Here is a 19,405-nt window from a genome sequence, read left to right on the forward strand (position 1 = left end):
TTGGAATAGATATTCAAACTTGGGATAGATATTTCAACTTGGAATAGTTGGAATAGACTTGACTTGCTACAGAGAGAGAGAGAGGAAGAGAGTACACAGTTAAATAAAATTGATATTTGAAAAATATATATTATTGTTTTATAATAGCTGATGGTAGAACTTATTGAATAACGATTAGGAAGCTTTAAGATACCTTGTACTTTGGAAATTATTGCTTTAAATATTTCGTAGAACTCTGTAATGATCTCATATGAATTATTGCTTTCTTAATTACTTTGTTTATTTCTTATTTGCTGAGATACGTCATTTTCCATATCAATACACTTAGAAAAACATTTGCGTAATTATAGGCAATTTGCAATTAATTGAACAGGAAATTGCATCCAAAAAAATGATAAATGTTGAAAACAAAACTTATTTTTTATAATTTTAAATAAAATTTCTAGTTAAAAACTTATTATTTAAAGTAAGTTATTATTTAAAATAAGTTTTTAATAAAAATTTTTATTTTAATTGCAAAAGTAACTTGCTCGAAATGATTAATACTTAATTACTCATAAATTGCGCAAGCGGAGTAACTAAAATCCATTTAAAGGTCTTCAACTAGAATATTTCAACATTGAAATTTTTTATATCATATATGATATTAAATTATTTTACTGTTTTGACTACAGAAGACAACTAAAATCTATGGTTCAGTGAATCTGGCTTCAAAACGAAGGCTTGGATTTTTACATTAATAATAATAATTTTTTTTACTTTTCGCGATTCAAAATATTCGCTTTAATTTTGACTAGAAGCGATGGCAATGTTTTTCAATGACTTCAGGCAGCCATAAATATACTGAACGAGTAGAAATGTTTTTAATGCAACTGCGGTTACTTAGCAAAGTAAAAACAATTGTACAATAAACATAATATTTGAATTATCAAGTACAAAGATACAATGAAGCATGGGGCATTTTATAGCTTTTAATTTGAACTACCTTCGAAGTGTCTTGAAAGCTTGGCACGCGGCGGTATGGCAGATACATGAATCGACGCAGTTGAATTGTTAGAGATACTTGTTTCCATATGCTGAATGCATTAATAAATTTATACAGATACATCTCTATTTATTAAATTTGAAATATGTCAAGTGATATATAAAAATAAGTGGCTACGAATTAATCTAGACGAATGACAGTGACACGCATTGAAAATGCCGCTACAGAAAGGAACGATACCATTATAGTCGGTCTGGTACAAATACAGAGCACCCTAGGGTGTGTTTACAATTTATTTAATTCAAATTTTAATATAAAATCAAATGTACATATGTAAAAGTATTTTATTAATTGAAAAAGTTACATCATTTGCAATATCAACAGTTCCGACAACACGAATCAAGAAGTACTGGAACCGAGCCAAACAAATACATCTTTATTTCGCCGTTTAACTTGAAACTCAAACATGAACCCTAATTAAAAGTAACCATGTATTTAAAATCAGCATTTAGTGGCAGTAAGAAATGTGATGGGAGATTCTGGAGACCCTACAACCGTGAACTGTATATGATCTACCTCGCATCAGAAACAGTTACAAAATAAAGCTCTGTAGACTCCGGTATGCTAATCATGTATATCTCACCCATATGAAGTGAGAAGTCTGCACAGATAACTTTTTCTGGCAGATTTTATTGTAAGCGTTAGTGAAGCAAAACATATACGGATGAAACTTACTGGTGCCCAATTGGATAATATCGGCACTTCAAAGGTTTTTTTATTATGTTTTTAATATAACAATAGATATTATTGTATGGTTATGGTATATATATAGTATGGTATATATATTATTGTATGGTTAATTGCATAAACTAAAAAATTTGTCTTTTGATAAAATTTTAATAACAAATATGTTGTCAAATATATTTATTTTATATCTAGGTATACTAGAAATTAATAGTTCCATATGTTGATTATTATTTTGAATGCCTGTCTATGTCATTTATAGCTAACTAAGTTATATCTTGTAATGTTATTATAAACTGAAATTATACATAAGAATAAAAATGTTTGGTGTACTAAAAATAACATCTATTAATTATTATTTCTTTGGTTAATATATACACTTATGTTTTTCATAAGACCATAGCGCGAAAAACAACTGTCTGTAATAGTTTCTTAACACATATCAGTAGCAACCATTAAATATAAGACATAACAGTTGAAAGAGTATTTTAAGATTATATAGATATTGTAATTCTCTCTCTTTCCTAATACAGACACAAAATAATTAAAAATATTAGACTCAGGCATCAAATTTAGCGAATTTGTAATTGGATTCAATATTAATCGAAGAAGGAGGAACTTGATGATGGTAAGAGACATTTTACGTCCAAAAGACTTTGTTTTTGATTGGAAGAGATGCAATGGGCAACATGTATACGAAGAAGTGATATAGGATCACCACAGATGCCGCAGGGCTATTGAGGGGTACCTCCGAGTAAATATCTGTGGGACATGAATGAGCGAATAATTTTTAGACGTAAGAGCACAGTGATTTGATTTTTTAAAGATGTATCAGAAAGTACGGCCTTGTGTCATTTGAATTGTGGGAACGATCATTATCGTCACACTGTATTTAATGAGAATTAATTAACTAATTATATTTAATAAACTATATATTTAATTTATTAATTTATATAATGATATAGTTAATTAATTGTAGTTAATTCTCATTAAATACAGTGTGACTAATCAGAAAATATGCATTTCAGATACATTAATATGCAAGTGTCTAGCGTTAAGAAGAAAATTTCATGAATTTTTTCTACCTCAATGCAATTCGTCCAATAGATGAGTATATTATGTATAATATTACAAGGTTATACAATGCAATACCTAGATAGTAAGATAGTAAGAACATCCATTCCTCCTTCTGTTATTACGAACTCTAATAATCTAGAGGTCAAATGTTCGTATAAACCTTAAGTAGCGTACATTTGAAATTATCTTTAAAATAAAATATTAATTAAAGTAAAAACGTGCAAAAAGCTTGAAAAGTTTTAATTCAAAAATATAATTTTTTTTTTATTAATATAAGACATTAAAATAAATTATTGTTCAAAAAATATATAAGCATTAATAATAGGTTTATAAAATTTTTTTGAAAATGATATTAAATAGCAAACTGACAATCCAGCGTCTTCACCATAACGACCTCAGTTGAATACGTGTATTTGGAGCAGCGACCGCAATCATAGCAAAAATATTTTATAAAAATATTGTATCTATGAGATACTATAGGAGTATGTGCATAATGTTGTATAATATACTAGTATAAGCAGATGTGCGTAGAGCGCAAATGCTGACAATGTGTATGGTGTAATAATGGCAGTGCTTAGAGTATTCAACAGAGAGATATCATCATCATCACGGCTTACTAACGACAGTTCATTTTAGTCATGATATTGATGGAACCAAAGGCCAAACTGCAACATTGTAGAGACACGTAAATTTGATGTGTTAACTCAACTATTTGCACATGCTCATTCATATACTCTCTTCGTTTTCAGTATTACACATATATTTGATGTGTCTGGTAGTTGTTAAAGATATTGCAATAAATGTTAAGATAAATTAATAAAATATTTCACAACTAAAGTTAAAATGCAATCAACACCGGCAGCGTGTCGATGCAATTGTTGAAATGCAATTGTTAACTGAGTGAGGCGTGAAGAAATCTCAACATTTCAAATTACATTTTATTTTTTATTTTTTCTTATTTCTTAAATAATCATTTTCATATTCACTCAATAATTAATTGTACATTAAATAATATTAAAGAGATTTTCTTAATAGTCGCAGTTACATTAGAAATCACATATCTACAGTGGCATAGTCAGAGGGGAAAGGTATTAGAGAGTTTATCCATACTTTTTCCTTTTGACATTATAATCTGACTATAGGTATACACTGCGAAAAAAAATGTATTTAAAAACTTATTTACCAGATATTTTAATAACAATAAACATCACATATATACAGCGCCATTTCCATTTTAGTTACGACACGGCATGTTATCAAATCATCTATATACATATATATCTAATGCCATAAAATATAACATAATATATATCATTTTACATTAAGCTTAGTTTCTTCTTTCAGTTTCTTCCTCATTAATCAAACCTAAGATTGTATAAGGTTTATCCTCTGAATAAACAGTAAAAAAGATCTCTGCTTATATTAACTGTGCTAGGATATAAGAATACATGAAAAAAAAAGAATTAACACTATTGAAGAAGCGATGTGGAGCCAAGGACAGTGACATCGGTAGGCAAACATTATGAGAGGTCAAGGTTTAAATATAATTATCTAACCATCACAACTATAAATTGTTAGATATTCTTAATACAAGCTAGAAGCATTTTATTGTAAAAAAAAAATAATAAAAAATACTACGATTAAATATTTAATGTTTTTAAACTGTTACATGAACACATGTTTTGATTAACAACCAAAAGTTAAGGTTATACAGCAATATACAGCACAATTTATAAGTTCTCTTGGAGAAATGTAGATAATTATTATTTCTAATTAATTTTAATTATATTGAAAAATATTTAGCTTATGATATAACACTTAGATTGCCTAGAGTTATATGGGTTCAAAATTTATTTTAATTAAAAATTGTATCTAGTCTAACTTATAACTTAATACATCTGAGGCTAGTTTTGCTCTATCCATTTAATTTAAAAATGCATTATTAAAACTTTTACTAACTACAACTATAATTAATTGTTTGATTTAATTGTGTATAATTAATAAAATAATTGATTCATATTCAAGATAATTGTCTCCTGGAAAGACAAGTTGATGTCTCTAAATGTAATGTGATAAACCTATATTTTGCAATAATCAGAAATTCAATAAAGTTTATATTTTAATAAATTAAGTAAATTTAATATACTTTTTAAATGCATGTTAAAATTATCATATTAATAATATGATAATATTTAAAAATTAATATTATTTATTTTTTAATGAATAAATATTTAAAAACAAAGTGCAGGTTTTACACTTGACCGGTCTCTCAAACTTTTTAACCTTATCTTCATTAGAACAGTAAAGATTTTCAAGGTTTCTCATTTGTTAACAAAAAACTATCGAATATACCCATTGTATCTGAAGAACTATAGACGATATATTTAAAACGTGATTTACTTGTTCTATGCAGTAATATGGACTTAAATGGATGACTGAAATATATTGGCATTGTTATTCTTCGTATTATAGGCAAAATTAGTAAAACTGAATAATGTTGTTCTTTATCAAATCTAATGTTCAAATGTTTATAAAATATTAAGTAGTTTATACAAGTAATTAGAGTGCCGAAACGTTTCTGGTACAAGGCTTTGCATATGCTTTATAAAAACCTATTGGTTGTTATTGTACTTGTACTTAGTATACAAATTGCTATAACTGAATAACATTTTGTAATCAAAGATAAATGGTTTTGAGAGGTAAAGGTGTTTTACATTTAAGTAGAGGTACATCATTTGAAGTCTACTTCTAAAACTCCACTGAATGATATTACTACAAATTATATTGCAAGGATATTGGATTCTATACTTTTATCACACTTTCAAGGGTATAGAGTTTCATTCTTATTTAAACTAAGTAAATCTAATAAACTCTTTAAATTCCTTAATCATACAATTTACCTATTTACCATCCTATCTAATATTAGCCATTTTAAAAAGAGTAAAGTGAGTGCAAAAACATTTCACAAACGGTACCATGTGAAATAAATTTTTCCTTGAATCAATTATATAAATGACTTTAACGGATATTAAATTCGATCCAATAACGCTGATAGTAGTGAATATTACTCAATAATGCAATAATTTGACCCAATATGCTAATATTACTCGTATTTCTACAATATATGTATGTCAGAAAAGAAGAATGGCTTACTTCGGAAATTTGCCAATATCCGATGCAGCTGCATGAACCGCTTAAAATTATATCTAATAATAGTTATTTGTATGTATTTTTGAATTGAATTTATTTTTCGAATTTAATTTAACTTTAATCGTTTTTTATTTCAAAGATTTAATTTATGGATATGGATATGGCTAATATACCTGACAGTTAAAGAGATTTTTAATTTTTATAAACTAATACTTTAAAGTAATTCAGCTATATGTATTCTGTGCATAAGCGAGTTAAATATATTTATACATATATTTTATATAATGTATTTACGTCAAACATTTCATATTTTTAAATAGTTATAAAAAAATATTCAAATAACTTAAACTAAGCAAACTCACAGTAACTTCGTTCATAATTGTTTTGAACAATGGCTTTTGCTAAAGATTTAAGGTGGTTTTTAAATCCCTGTGTTTTATATGGTACCATAATGAGGGCTTAAGTGGATTTTTAGGATCGCTAGTATAACCTAACATAACCTATAAAAAAGGTGCCTTTTAGTATTAGCATGTATTGTCTTAGTCCAAGTATTATGAACACGTATTAAATGTTAAAATTTTTATAGAAAATTACTACCCTATATATTAAATCATTTTGAATAAAGTGCCCCCAATTCAAATAATGTTTTATAATGTTTTAATGTTCTAACTTCTTATACGATAGTTTTTTATTTGTACTATGAAAAACTCGGCAATTCAAAAATCAAAATCTGTTGATTTTCTAACTCGCTGTACCGCGAAGCTTTTTTGCACAACAGCTAAGAAATTGTCTCCTTACCCCAAATGGTAATCTGATTACAACAAAAACAAAAAAGGCTAAAGCAAAAGGAGCGATTAACAATAACAACATGATGTCAGTAAGAGAAAGGCCGCCAGCGAGTGTTGTAATTAATATGCGCTGTAGAAAAAATTTTTACATACAAATTTTAATTATAAAGTTGAAATTATTAATTGATTATAGAGAATTTCGTATGGTAATTATAAGTGTAGTAAAGATAAAAGAGTGTTTTAAAATAATATAAGCTAAATTAATAGTTTTTAAAATCATTTTCGTTCCTAATCAAATCAAAGATTGACGCCATTTTCGGAATTTGTACTGTGTATATAAAATTGTACAAAATGCCGGTTTTCTTAAATACACAATTTTGAAATATGTAAAAATAACTGTACAATATAGTTAAATAGAATTATTAAAATATAAAATAGTTATTATATTTTATGTTTGAAATTTTGTCTTGAACCTGTAAATTTAAATTCGTATGATTCCGCTAATAAATAACATTACATATGATATTGAATCAACTTTTTTTCAACATAGCAGCAAAGCACCGCAGCAGCAGAATTATTGATAATAATTGATGTTCAGAGTAGCGTACAAGGTAAGTCAATTAATAGTTTTCTTTACATGCAACAATTGCATAGAAAAATATTTTTCGTTTAATTTAAATTAAATTTTAACGATATCTGTTTTATAAAGTGATTGTTAATAAAACATGTATAAAAAATATTAATAAAATGTTAACAAAATTATAATAAAATAAATATGTTAATTGAATTCTTTGAGTGTGATGAAATGTTAAATGTTGGCAAAGTTATGTTTTATAAGTTTGAAAAATCAATTATACCTCAATAGTCAAATAAAGCTTAAAATTAAAATTTAATTATAAAATTAAAAATAAAAAATATTACATTACATTACGTATCATATAAAAACAAAGTACTTTAAATAAAAATAACTTTTGTGTTGTACTTTAAATCAAAGTGTGGGGAATCAATCAATCCCTCGATTGTGCACTGTGGTGGAAATGTTCTTCTATTTATCAAAATAAATAAACAATTTATTTATCATTTTGTCAAAAAAAAATTTAAAGTTGATTTAGATTTGAATATAACTTTTTTATTTTAGTATAAGTCAATTTAATAAAAATGTCATTTAATAAAAAGTATTAAACATTTTATATACATTATTTTTTAGCAAGTATAAATACTATTAAGTCTTCAACTTGACCAGATTTAATTATATATATGTGAGCACATATTTGCACTATTATTATTTATCAGTTGTAAAAGAAAATAGCTGGTTTAGTTTATAATAAAATAATAATTTAAACTAATAATCATGTAATGACAACCATACAAGTTTGATATAAGGGGCGTACATTTATATGTGATTGATTTAAGTGCGATTGATTTATTAATTATCTACTCCGATGCAAGTTAATTTTCATATATATATATATATATATATATTAAAAGTATTGTATTTGCATATTTAAAATACACAATAAATAATCCAAAGTTTATAACTCCTACTGCTAATTTCTGTATATACAGATATATATATATATATATATATGCAAATATTTGCAAAATGATATATTGTACAACATCATTTAAAAGAAATGTAACCATTAGTTAGTTTATTATATTTCTTATTTCATTTTTTTTTTTATTGTACAACATTATCTAAAACATTCATCAATTAATTTATAATTCAAAGATAACAAAACTGCAAAATATTTCATAATATACATTAGCACGAATATCATATATATTCATATATATGTATGTATGCACATAGCACTTCGCAACAAAAATACATTTCTTAATAATTATAAATTAAGAATAAGAAAAAAAATACAAAAAAGTTAATTATTTCATTATTATTGTCTTGTTGCAGTAATTAGTAAATGACATTTAAAAAAAAAATAAAAAAATTTCTTAACTAATATTTAATTTAAAGATGTCCACATGGATCGTGAAGTTAAATGTTGTATATGAGTATCTATTTTCCCGTAAATATTTTATTAGTCAATTACAAATTGTTTTGCTTGCAAAACAATAATTTCTTTGTTTTTATTAAATGTTTTATATCTCTTTCTAAAATTTAAAAGTATTTTAAATTATTTAAGTGTTAAAAATGATTGCCACAATCGCCAGCAAGTCAGGCATAAAGCATTTGAATTTAATTTTTGAAGACTCTGTCTAGAAAACTATATACGAAGCCATTATTTATATATCTATATGTTTGTAAGCTTCAGTAGTCTCGTTGCAAATTTTTATCTGTTCGTCTTATTAGTTACTATCTGTGAACTGTATGCTCGTTTGAGTATCTACAGTTGTTGCTGCCAGTTTTGGAACTACGTAATTTTATGACCAAATGATACATGCTATAGTTACTCTTTACGAGTGCGATATCTTAAATGCCTCAAGTTGCTGATATAAGCATTGTTTCATGTTCGTACTTCACATATGTTTATATGAAACTAAACTTAATGAATATCTCACAGTAGATATGTATTCATCTGTGTTATTGATTTTATTTTTGTTTATTTCTTAATCTGCAATTTTTCTTTTACGTCTTTTTAAAATGAAAATTGCTTAAGATTGAAGCCTCTTTTAAATGTTTTCAATTATATGCACGAATGTATCTTAGTTTTATGTAACAGATTAGTAAGATTTTCATCATAACGTAATTGTATAAGAAATGCAATTAAAAAAACTTAAAACTGACCAATCTAAATAGATTGAAATCAATATCTGCTTAATATGAAATAGTTCTAATGCTATTTACATATATGAGATAAACATAGATTTTGCTGATTAGGGTTTAATTACGTCAAACATATGTTGTAGAAATATGTTTATGTACAGACATTAAAAAGAAAGACTGACTCATAATTCCTTGAGATTATCCACATTTAAGCTTCATATAAAAAAATAGAAAAAAGTTTAAAATAAATGTTTAATCTCTAAGGAAGCTATGACAAATAAGCAGTTTTGAAATAACTAAATTTAGTTTTCTCACTAAATGGCAAAACAGCTGAATATAATTCCTAGTTCCAACAAACTATAAAAATTGCAAGACATATAATATAATAGAAATTCTAGTAAAATGTCTATATTGTTATTACTTAGAAACGTAATTCTAGTTTAATGTTTATATTGTAATTACTTAGAAACGTGATGAGGTAACTAGCCCCTTCCTAGTAAATATTCCATGAGAATCCAGTGAAAACCGCATGATTTTTATCGAAATGTTAGTTGACCTTTAAAGCAGTAAATCCGCAAGATAATACTTATAGAATTGCTGACGAAACTGTTTCAGTATATAAGGGTATTACGTATTTTCTAAATACAGTCAAACTTACATAACTCGAACTTCTATAACTCGAATTCCCTAAAATTTGAGCTAAATAGGAAACTTTAACTCGAAGCCTCTATAAGTCGAACCTTTTTTATGTAAAATGGTACTACGTGTTATGGATGTTTGACTGTATTCCTCATCTCCAAGTTATTACGCTACGAACCTTACGTTATTACGTATCATTTTAGTGAATTAGATGTGAATAGTAATCAAATGCAGAATTTCGAATAACTGAATACTTAAATCAAAAGTGACAAAAGTAATACTAATAAATTACAAATGGCTGTTAGTTATTTAAAAGACTGCAAGGAAATATTTTTCAAAACAATCTATTTTAAAATATTTTTTACTAAAATTCAAATTTTCTGTATGTAATATTTTGTTTAAACTAAAAATCAAAAATTAAATGAATTACCCAATTTTATGATTAACTTTATATACTAGTAATCCTTTAATACCAAAGGATATCATTCAATTACTCACATTATAAGCTTCTTTTCATTTTTTAATTGTACTCAAAATTCACTCGATTGCCTTTTATACAAAAACAAATGCATGTGTACAAATTCCAAAACATAACACAAATAACAACGCTTTCCGATTCAAGCATACACTCATTCAAATTATTCATTTGATTATTATTCACACCTAATTCACTTCAATGATATGTAATACAGTAAGGTATGTAGTATAAAAAATAAGAGAAAATAAATACTTAACTAGACAATTTCTTCGCAGTAAATTGTTTTTCAATTAGAGAATATTTAGGTTGTATAGATAACATATGTTTAAAAAAGTTTGTTTTTCGTTAATTTTCGTTAATTTTCAAATGTCTGATTTTAATGCTTAACGGAGCTCTATTTATAATACATTCCAATTAAAAACTAACTTATATCCTTACAAATATCTACCGCATCATATATAGAAGTTCGAACCAGCATTAAATATCGATATATCTTACTTCTATAATTATTGTGAATATTTTAAACTAATTCAAGTAACCTTTAAAATACAAAACATTATATATACCATAACATTATATATACAAAACTTATTTATATTGTATCAAAGTAACAATTTTTAAAAAGAATATATAAAGCAAAGCATCTTTTATTAAATTAATTTAATTGAAATAAAAACATTTTTGTACACAATAATATTTTTTATAATAAAATAACTTGTTATGTATATACTTATATAAAAAAACTTGATTTCATATAAAAAATATAATGTACGAAACAAAAAACAATTTTACTTTTTGGATAATCAGTAAAAATATATCTAAATAAAACGATTAACAAAATTTGTTCACAAACAACGAATTATGCAAATTAAAAAGTAATTTAAAATAAAAAAGATCTTTTATTTGGAAAGAAGAAATTAAATTTCACATTAATACAGGGTCGCGGTCATCGTTAACTTAAAATTCTCAAAAGAAAAAACATTTAAATTACAATCATTTGTATGCAATGATTGTCACACTATAAACATTACATAGTTTTAAAAACATGATCCACTGCACGTGTATTCGACCATTTTAAATCATAAAAACACATATGGTATCGATTTATAAAGGTTATAGAGCACGTTTACACTAACGCAATTAACTTAAGAAATTTACAACTATATGTGTTATTTTTCATATAAAATCTATACAAAAATAGGCTGATTATAATTCGATCATTGTAAATGTTAACATAGCATTAATCTTTATTGTTTACTGAATACATACATACATATATTGGTTTCTGTAGAACAAGATATAGAGCTAAATAATACAACATATTACGCTTGTCATAATTATCTTTGTAGAACATGATCCTAATGATATATATAGAAATATGGAATTATTTAAAAAAACATAAATAAAGGATTTTTAAAATTTTATTGGAAAAAAAAGTGACCTATAGCCAGCTAATAAATAAAAAAAAATTATTATAAAATACAGGTCGATAAACAAATTTAAAGTTTAATTACGCTTTAGGTTAATGAAAGAATATAACATCCCCAGTCATGAATATGTCGGGAGTTAATTAAATGACATATATCATTTAATTAACTATATCATTAAATACCATATATCATTAACCAGAAATGTCAGATATATATATAGTACCTTGACTGAATAAATTTCTGTTCTATCGCTTTCGGGAATTCCTTTTTCATTTAAAACCCGAAACAAAAGAGGTTGAAAAAGTGAATCATTTACAATTGAATTAAAAATTGCTAAGTCCAACAATTTATTGCAGTTTGACTATAAAAAAGAATATACATGGTTAAACTGTTTTCTATAACAGAATATTTGAAAGGAGATATCGCTACTTGTGAGATTTACATAATCAGGAATACTTGTGACTTTATTATGCTTTACACATTATGCTTTGCTACACTGAGAACTTTCACCCTATTTTATTCCATTTAATTATTACTTCAAATAAAAACTTAACGTTTCAAACACCATAAACTGTAGTAGCCTATTCTCTCTGATAAATAACACGATCGTTTTTGAACTGTCTTGCTTCTTGGTAAGCTAAATGGTTTCAGTAGTTATTTTTGTAAAGTAGTTGGTTGCAAGTAATAAACATACGTAGCATCAAACGCAAAATAACTAAAAAATAATGTTACAAGAACTACAGCTTAAGCGCCAGTTAACAGCACTAAAGAAAAGAAAAACGGTAATGATTTTGTACTATTTCTGGAGGATCAATATTAAAAACAGAAAATTTTTACCAACTTAGAAAAACTAATTATTGATATTATTTAATATTTATAAATTAATTAATTCAATCATTTAATTAAAATAAATCATAAATTTTCTTTGGGAAAATCCATAGAAGAGATTACACGTCTTCTAATTTAAATTGTTAAGCAAAGCATATTATTTCGACATATGTAAATTAAATTAAAAATTTACTTATCATGTTGGTCTGCTTTATAATAATAGGAATTACATAGAATACTTTAATGATCATTATCATAATACCTTGAAGTTAACCAGAATTTAGTATTTGTTGTGCTTAACCTTTGAGATATAAAAAGGCAGAGTGTCACGTAGCAAAGTTAAGTAACATATGTAGATACATATATATAAGCAAATTTAAAAATAGAAAAAAAAGACATGCAGAATAATATTTTTAACATATATATATATAAATATATATGTTTACATATATACATTATTATTTTTAAACATTAATATACTGCTTACTAATAGTTAGCTATATATTTAAAGAGCTGTTTCAAATTACAACAGTAAAATGAGTAGTACGAAAATATTTTGTAATAAAAATTAACATGTAAATAATGTAAAATATTTGACGAAGTAATAAATAAGTTCTTTATATAGAAACATATTAACTAAATACGTAAATATAATAACAGAAATAATACATTCCAAGCAACAAAACTACACGAACTTCTAATAGAATAAAACTTAGACAGGTATCGGCAATCAAACTTTTATTTTGTAGTAAAATTATAATAATATGGTAACTGCACTTTTGAGGTCAGCGATCAAAGAGTATTCAATTCAGCGAATTGAATATTTATCAAAATAAAGAGTAAATAAATAAATGATTTGGAAGAGATCTAAAATATTCGGGGTCTCTATTCTTACCCACTTCACAAAGTTGTTATCATTCAAAATTAGGGACTTTGCCAAGTTTATAGACTTACCAGATTGGTTTACTCTTACTTGAATGGAGAAGTTTTGTCTTTTGGCGTTGTTCATATGCTAACCTCTAGTTGGCGTATGAAGAACGTTAAACCGGGTTATTAGTTCAGCTCAAATACGCTTTGGCACAAGGCCGCCATTTCAACCTTACCTGACCTAAATATGTTAACAGGAATAATATAAATAAATAGTAACTTAGATGACAAAAAAAATTTGTCCTATCATTTTCGTCTTCAGAGGATTACATGAACAATACATGAATAAATTCATAGAGGTTACGGTACCGTTCTTACTGCTATATAAAACAAGAATTGCTGCAGATGTACATTTTAAGATTTTATACAAGATTCATGAAATCTTTCATATTGGATTGCTCAAAAAACTCAAAAAACAGTTACACTAAGGAAAGTTACTTCATATTCAAAATAAATGAGGAAATATATTAACAGGAATGATATACCTAAAGCAGCAGAAACAAAAGTATCAGATATATCAATAGTACCTTAGGTATCTCTGTCCTATAATTTTTGGTCTCAGAGAATTACATGAACAATTTAATAAATTTATAGATGTTACGGAAGATATACTGCATATATAAGTTATTCTTGTGTAAAGTATAAGATTCATGAAATCAGTCATTATGTACTACTTTATAATCTTAAAAAGCTAGTACCCTATCCTATCCCTAGTATAGTAACGACCGCCATTTTGCATTCAAAATAAATGAGGAAATATATTGTTAGGAATGATATGCCTTCAGTAGCAGAAGAACGACAATTTCTGTTGACATTGGAGCTTGAATGAGAACGACTATTCATTCTTTTTTAAATAGTTCAAATAATTGGCTCTCTCTTGTATATAAGGTAGAATTTGCTTTAATATTAATTAGGATATATTAAACTAGATATTTATAATATTCTGTTTATCACCAGACCAGACCAGATTAGTTCTTTCTTGCATTTTAAGTATACTTTTCCTTATGATTAGTTAGGATAAATTGAACTTTAAATTTATAGTAATATGTTTAGTCAACTGAAAACAATGTATTATATTCATTGGCTATGCAAATTTTGAAGTAATAAACAGATAAAAAATAAAAAAGATTTTATAAACTCACCTTTCTGTTGCGAATCAGTTTAGCCAAATCCACAGCGGGTATTTCCAGCAGATGACTACGTATTGGCGGCAGCTTTTTACGGTTCACTTTGATGTTGGTGAAACGGCTGTAGGGTACAACAAACCAACTGAAGACGATCATGGCCGACCGCAGAAAGCGCCGCATGATGTACCCCATAATCCTGGAACAAAGTAGCACAGCAATTTTGGCGATTTTTATTAAAACTGGGTCACGAAAAAAATATATATATATCTTTTGTTTTTTTTTCTTTTTTGTATTTGTATTTAGCAATTTAATTACTGCTAGATTTAATAACTTAATAGTTATTAATATCTGGCTAAATATACTATTTAATTTTATATTTTATGGTAATTTCCTTTCTTCAATTTGAATTATACTTGAACATTTGTATTGTGAAGCATTGTAGGGATATAACACAGACACACCACAGACATAATTGCAAGATTGTTTTCGAGCTGTTGTGAGATACACTGCAACACACTTGCTTGCTGTTAAGGGATTGTGCAATATGCTACATATGCTGCAACCGTTGGAGATTGAAATAAAAATACGTTGTTGTTGTTGCACTTTTGCTGTTGTTGTTGTTGGTTGTGCTTTTGCCAACTTGCACAATTTACAACTCCAGTTGGCTTTAACAGCCAGCCAAAAGTCAAAAAAAAAAAATAGGTATTCGAAGATCGGCCAGATCGGCCAGCACAACTTCTGGCACACAAGTGCTTTGAGCGCAGGGAACGTGCAAGCGACGATCGCTGAGCAAGTGTTGCAGTTCCTGGCGATTTTGTTGCCAGTTGTAGGCAGCAGCAACAAAAATGTGTTGTGAGTTTTGTTGTAAGTTTACTAATTGCTTCGATTTGTTGTTTTTTCTTCTTTATTAATAATTTTTTTTAGTTAAACACATTGCTTTAGGTATTTTTTGATTCGTTTATGAGTGTTGAGTTTATCATTTTATTTTTTTTCTTGTGCCACATTTTTTGACTTATAAGTGCAGTTAAAAATACAATTCAAGTTGTAGATTTGAACACCAAACATTTTGTATCTTTTATGGTCTGCAGTAAATGCCTTAAGCACCTTAATTGCTAGCTTGTTTTATTATTTACATTGTTTTCTTTTTTAAGAATATCTATGAAAACCATTTAATTAATTTTTTTTATATGTATATATGGTATATATATTTATTATATATATTATTAAAAAGTAATGTTTTAAAATTGTTTACATAAATGTATAATTAAAATTATTTTCAACGCCTTGGCGGTTTTCTCATTAAAATCTCAGCGTTTTAAAATAAACATTTTTAGTTAATTATTAAATATATTTTCTCTTTTGATATTTCATTATTTTGCTTTTGCAACTGCAAAATTTTATGCACAATTTAACACAATTTGATGCAATTCTTTTTCGTTTTAAAGAAACCGAAGCTGAAGTTTTGAAACAAACCATAAAAGAAACGCTTTCAACCGCACGCGGCGTCACAACCTCAACGCACGAAATACGCTGTACAAATAAAATAAGCGACTTGTTTGCAAATACATTTAAGCGCGACTCTCTTCATCGAACCCAGCACAAAAAATCTATATGGGTTTTGTTTTGTTGTTGCAAGTTTGCAATTCGCAAAGAAAAAACTTGTTCAGTTAACGAACATTACGTATACGAAATGATCTGAACTAATTACTTCAAACCTGTCCATACTGCTTCAAACAAGTTGTATGTAAAGTTTTACTCGTTTACTTAAAACCTTTTTTAATTAATTTTATAATTCAAAGTTCAAAGCATCGTCCATTCAGTGTTAACTCAAACACCGAGTGTTCGTTGTATACTGAAGCAGCTTAAATGTAAGTTCGATTTCGATTTTCAACAGAAGTTCCAACATGTTTGAGTTCGAGGTTACGAATGCAAAATGCGCAAAAAATTTACTTACAAACATGTCTTTTATTGTCTTGAGATTAGCTTAGCTTAATTATGCCTTATCAACATTGTTTCCGTTTTAAAGTTCAATAAAAAAGTACCCAGCAATTTCATGAGAATAAGGTACATATTACCTATTTTTATTCTAGTAAAATTTGCAATTAGTTTTCGAGGTGGGTAATGAGTAAGTTGCAAAATAAACTATTGTATACAAACTTAACTTTTCTATTACACTTTATTGAATGGCACACTAATTGGTGTTGGGATTTTTATATCAATAAAGCAGATTCTTAGAAGCATCTCTGGCGAGTGAAAACGCAGACATATTGGAGTTGATAAAAATTATATACCATATATACCACATTATACCATACATATTATACCATATTATGAAGTTTATAATATGGTACATAGGGGATTGGAGATAGGTTAGGTTGGGTTAGGTTAGGGTGCGTGCTGACAATTATCAACACTATGACAGTTATCAACACTCGGGGGCATATATTACCCATTATGATGCCCTCAAAGATTTTGCCGTAATGGACGAGTTGCTAACATTTGTTATCTTCGTGTACTGTTATCTTCGGTTTGCAGATAACAAAAATATAACACAAAAGAGAAATATAGTCAAAGGTATAGAGCTCTGACTATATAGACTAATCAGAAAATCTATATAGTCAAAATGAAATAATAAACGAATATAGATACACAGACTTAAGATCTCTTAAAGATCAATATAATTATTGCGTTTAATATCAAGCAATAAACTGAGGGAAAAAATAAAGAAAACTAAAGAAAACCTATAAAATCCAAAATTTTTAAGTTGTTTTATACAAATAATATTGGAGAAGAACTGCTAAAATGCATTGTCTCTAAATAACAACTTACGATTAATAAAAAATTAAACATTAAAAGAAAAATATAAAGCTTATTACTAACAGAAGTGAAACATAAGAAACAGTATCTAAAAAAATGAATAGGTGTGCGAACACGCATTTTACTTGAAAAGACTTAAACTCCCCATTTTTGCTCTGGAACAACTGATCCAGTTGCTGTTTCGCTTCTCTGCGGAGCCTTCACTACGTTACTGGTTTGTAAACTGTTTGAAAGCCTCTTTTACTTAATCTATGTGTCATAGTACTTAAGAGAATTATAAGCTAATCATTTTGACTGACTACTTTATACAGCCTATTATATGGCATCTTAACTGGAAGAGAAAGATTGTCAACGCAGAGGCACACCTGAACTCTAGTGTGAAATGCAAGAAAAAATACATGGTGCCAGACTTACATATATCCGTAATCTCTATTACCTGGGTGCATAATAAAACAAATGACCTTTTGTGACCTTGGGACACAAAATTTTTTTTCTTTTTTGCTTAATTTTATTTTCATATTATCTATATCATATATATATATTTATATATTAATGTGATATTATGGCACATTATCAAATTTTTTCCTAATTTATCTGTTAGTATAACATTTTGTATATGCATTTTATGTAAGTTAATTTGAAAGAGTTATCGATTGAATGGTATGACTGTTGTCACCTTTTATTCAATGTGCTAAAGGACAACATATTGTGTTTGTTAATAAAACTGCATGAACTCTGAAGATGATATTTGAGCCTAAGACTTTTAAAGTATCTTATCAAAAAAAAGAAACTACCCAAATAACCTTCAGTCAAAAACTCTTAATATCTAAAAATTGGTTCATTCAAATACCATAGATCATGTGTCATCAAACCATTTTTTGAATTCATTGGGAAAATAATTAAGTTTGACCGAATTAAACTGGAATGGATATTGTATAAAAAGATCATGTCATATCTATATAAACGTTGCATGGATCAAATAAAAAAAATATACACACACACGGAAATAATCTATTGATTATATGACATTTATCAAAACAATAATTCTGTTATATATGTATCTAATATGGTATATTATCTCTTTAATGTTTATTTTACACAGTGATAATAAAATGGGATTTTCTTACTATATAAAATTATATAAAATAGAAAACGAAATAAGCGTAAGATATAATATATATAACATATATATATGTATATATATATTGAATTTATAATGCCCTTGACTTTAGCAATTATATGTGTTATATACAAATTTTCTTTTTTTTATTAAATAATAGAATTGTAATTAATTGTTGAACTGCAGTATGTGCTAAACACCTGACCTTCACTTGTGGGTTCAATACCTGAGCTGATACCTATGTAAGTGCTTAATAGGTTTTGTTATAGCTGAAGTTTAGATTTTTCTTTAAAAAATAAAAATGTTAAATAATTTTTCATTTTTCTTAAATGTTCTATATTTTTTAAAATTATTTTCATTAGTCTATTTTTTGTGTTTTATAATCATTATCATTGCATGTTGTTCAATTATCTTTGCCGCTTTCGGTTTTTATATCGTAAAAAAAACTGAAGTCAGCATAAAAAATTTAGATTAATTTTTTTTGTTACTATATCTGTTATTTATTATGAGTTTGAACTTTGCTTTTTTATAAACAAAATAATAACGGAAGCATTTAATATGATAAAATGA

The sequence above is a fragment of the Teleopsis dalmanni genome, chromosome 2 (genome assembly GCF_002237135.1).
Source record: "Teleopsis dalmanni isolate 2A chromosome 2, ASM223713v2, whole genome shotgun sequence".
Classification (NCBI taxonomy): Eukaryota; Metazoa; Arthropoda; class Insecta; order Diptera; family Diopsidae; genus Teleopsis; species Teleopsis dalmanni.